Below are 4331 nucleotides of genomic sequence, written 5' to 3' on the forward strand. Positions count from 1 at the left end.
TTCCAGAAACGGGACGGAGCCGGAGGGCGGGGGGGGGGGGGGGGGACAGGACGGGAGGGTGGGGGCGGAGCAGGGGAGATGGAACAGGGTAAGCACATTACCCAGAAGCCTAAATAAATAAGGAAATTGTGTTTGTAAGGAGAGAGAGAAGGATGGGGAAGACAGAGAAGGGAATGTGGATTGACAGGGGGAGAGGTTGGTTTGAAACGCAATTAAAACTGGATGATCAGACCATGCATGGTGTCACACAACTTTGATGCCTGGACTCGGGATGCAGAAGCAGGTGGAACTCTCTAAGTTCTAAGCCATCCTGGTCTATATAGTGGACACAGTCTCATTCTTAGGTAGATAGGTAGATAGATAAGTAAATAGATAGATAGATAGATAGATAGATAGATAGATAGATAGATAGATAGATAGATAGACAGACAGACAGACAGAGAAGGAAGGAAGGAAGGGCCTCAGCGAAAAGGTAACTTTAAGGCAAAACCTCAAGACTTTGAGAAAGAACCAAATATCTGCTCCATCCCAGGGTGAGGATGTCGCAATAATGCTCTGATACCCAGGACGTAGGGGCGGAAGATGGAGATAAGCAGAGCCCAGAGCTGATTGACCACATCAAGGAAAGACAGAAGGGCTGGAGAGAGAGATGGCTCTGCAGTTGGAAGCACTAGCTGCTCTTCTGGAGGATCAGGCTTCGGTTCCCAGAGTCCACATGGCAACTCATGGCTGTCTGTGGCTCCAGTTCCAGGGGAGCCAGTGCACTCACACACATTCACAAGCATGCAGATGGAACACTGATACACATTAGATAAATAAATAAATTTTAAAGGAAAAGACAAAGACTGACTCCACAGAACAAGGTGAGACTTTGGTTGCTATGGAAGAGTCAGACACCGGAAAGCAGGGCTGGGAGCAGAGAAACACAGGAGGAGACTGGGAAACTCTTCTGTAACCCGTGAAAGCCAAAAAAACAGCCAGTCCAGAGCACTGTGCAAGGGGAACCCAGGGTGTACTTAGCCCATTGGATATGGAGTAGGAAGTGAGGATCTAGGGCAGTGGTTCTCCACCTGTGGGTCTCTGCCCCTTTGGGAATCAAAAGACCCTTTCACAGGGGTTGCATATCAGATATCCTGGATATCAGATATTTAAAACATTACAATTCTTTTTTTTTTTTTTTAAAGATTTATTTATTTATTTATTATAAGTACACTGTAGCTGTCCTCAGACACTCCAGAAGAGGGAGTCAGATCTTGTTACAGATGGTTGTGAGCCACCATGTGGTTGCTGGGATTTGAACTCCTGACCTTCGGAAGAGCAGTCGGGTGCTCTTACCCACTGAGCCATCTCACCAGCCCTTTTTTTTTTTTTAAAGATTTATTTATTTATTTATTATAAGTACACTGTAGCTGTCCTCAGACACTCCAGAAGAGGGAGTCAGATCTTGTTACAGATGGTTGTGAGCCACCATGTGGTTGCTGGGATTTGAACTCCAAAACATTACAATTCTTAAGAGTAGCAAAATTGCAGTTATAAAGTAGCAACAAAATAATTTTATGGTTGGGGGTCACAGCAACATAAGGAACTGCACTAAAGGTTGAGAACCACTGATCTAGGGTGTTGTCTCCAAGGTAACAGAGTTGCCATGGGTTGTAACAGTGACTCATGGGAGGGGAGAGATGCTGGGGCAGGTTTGATTTGAAACAGAAGTTTCACTCTGTGAATTACCTGTGCACATATGCACTGTAAAGTATAACAAAGTTTTCCATGATAAAGTCTTTGTTTAGTTTTGAGCTTTGTTTATATGCTTGGTTAAATATTTTAGTTTTTTTAAGATTAATTTTTATTATTTTTAATTGTGTATATATGGATGGAAGGTATTTGTGTGTGTGTGTGTGTGTGTGTGTGTGTGTCCCTTTCTGTGTTCCTCCATAGTAACATAGTTCTTTCAACAGGGCCACAAACTCCCTAATAGTTCCACTCCCTGTGGGCCAAGCATTCACACACATGAGTCTGTGGGGCCATTCCTGTTCAAACCACATAACCAAGATGGTTATGAGCCACCTGACGTGCGTACTAGGAAACAAACTCAGGTCCTCTGCAAAAGTGCTACGTGTCCTAACTACTGAGATATCTCTCCACCCCCAATGTTTTGGTTTTGGGGAACAGGGTCACACTCTGTAGCCCAGGCTAGCCTCAAATTCATAGCCACATGGAGCCTGAGATTACTAGCATGCCCCACCACACCTGGCTTTTGCAGGGTTTGAGACAGAGACTCATGAAAGCCAGACTGTCCTGGAACTCACTGCGTGAGTTATACCTAACTGTGTTCTTGACACAGCCTCTGGGCCTCTGAAAGGAAGAACCCTTCAAGGAACTGCCTATGTCAGATTGGCCTGTAGGTGTTTCAGTTGGACAGGTGGGATAGTTATTGTTCATCGATGTGGGAGGAGCCAGCCCACTGTGGGCGGCACAATCCCCCTGGGCAGGTGGTCCTGGGATCTGTAAGAAAGCTAGTTAAGCCTGAGCTTGTGAGCAAGCCAGTAAGCAGAATTCCTCAATGGGTAGGCCTTCAAGTTTGTGCAACTGTTCCTGACAACCTCCCTCAGTGATGGACTATGATCTAAAAGTGTGGACAAAATCCCTTCCTCCCCTGACTGAGTTTTGGTCACAGAAACAAAACGAAACAAGAATAGCCATCACATCCAGGCTGTGGGTTTGGTGGGATTTTTTTAAATATTTTATTTATATAAGTACATTGTCACTGTCTTCAGACACACCAGAAGAGGCATCAGATCCCAGTACAGGTGGTTGTGAGCCACTATGTGCTTGCTGGGAATTGAACTCGGGACCTCTGGAAGAGCAGTCAGTGCTCTAAACCACTGAGCCATCTTTCCAGCCCGGGTTTTTTTTGTTGTTTTTTTTTTAAGACAGGGTCTCACTAAGTATATTTGGCTGGCCTGAAATTTATAGACATCTACCTACCTCTGCCTCCCAAGAGCTGGGATTAAAGGCATGTACCACCACCAGCATTCCCAACTTATTTTTGTCTTTTGAGACAACGGTTTTTCGGTTCTGGCTTGAGACTCATGGCAGTCCTGCCTCAGCCTCGTGCATGCTGGGACCATTTTTTCCCCATTGTACTAGCTGGTTTTGTGTGTCAACTTGACACAAGCTGGAGTTATCACAGAGAAAGGAGCCTTGATTGAATAAATGCCTCCATGACATCCAGCTGTGAGGTATTTTCTCAATTAGTGATCAGCAGGGAGGGCCCAGCCCATTGTGGGCCATCCCCGGGCTGATGGTCCTGGGTTCTATAAGAGAGCAAGCTGAGGGGCTGGTGAGATGGCTCAGTGGGTAAGAGCACCCGACTGCTCTTCCGAAGGTCAGGAGTTCAAATCCCAGCAACCACATGGTGGCTCACAACCATCCGTAACGAGATCTGACTCCCTCTTCTGGAGTGTCTGAAGACAGCTACAGTGTACTTACATATAATAAATGAGTAAATCTTTTAAAAAAAAGAGAGCAAGCTGAGCAAGCCAGGGGAAGCAAGCCAGTAAGCATCTTTAGCATCTTGGAGTCTCCAAGGCAACTTCAGTGTTAGCTTCTTGTTCAATGTCTGGAATAAACACATGATCTTCTGGGCTCCTTTAAATCTCCATGACCCCTTCATGCCTTCAAAACCCGTAACAATTTTCTTTTCTTTTTTTTTTTTTTGATTTATTTATTTATTTATTTATTATCTGTAAGTACACTGTAGCAGTCTCCAGACACTCCAGAAGAGGGAGTCAGATCTCCTTAAGGATGGTTGCTGGGATTTGAACTTAGGACCTTCAGAAGAGCAGTCGGTGCTCTTAACCTCTGAACCATCTTACCAGCCTCCCACCTGGGTGACTCTTACACATTACCAAGTACAGCTGCAGCATGAGGTACAACCTGGGCTATCTCTGAAACACAGCTTCTTTGTGATCTCAGAAAACACTTCCCAGATCTCACCTCAGTAATGCTGGTCTCATCTTAATCACTGCTAATTCCTTAGATCCAGCTAACCAGCATCAGTCGTCCCAAAGTCCCTTCTATTTTTGTCTCTAGAGTCAGAGCCTTAGCTGAGGCTACTGGGTGCTGCTGCTTTCTGGGACTGGAACATGGCCCCCTTTAGCTAGTACATTGTCATCAGCTTTCTGTTTTCCAACTCCTTCACTGCCTAAGCTTGCCTGTCCTGGAACTTGCTTTGTAGATTGATCTTGAACTCAGAGATCCGAATGGCTCTGTCTCCTAAAGGCTGGGATTAAAGGACTTAAGCTTTTCTCTACTCGGAAGGTGCTGAGCCT

This window comes from Mus musculus, chromosome 11, assembly GCF_000001635.26.
Source record: "Mus musculus strain C57BL/6J chromosome 11, GRCm38.p6 C57BL/6J".
Taxonomy (NCBI): domain Eukaryota; kingdom Metazoa; phylum Chordata; class Mammalia; order Rodentia; family Muridae; genus Mus; species Mus musculus.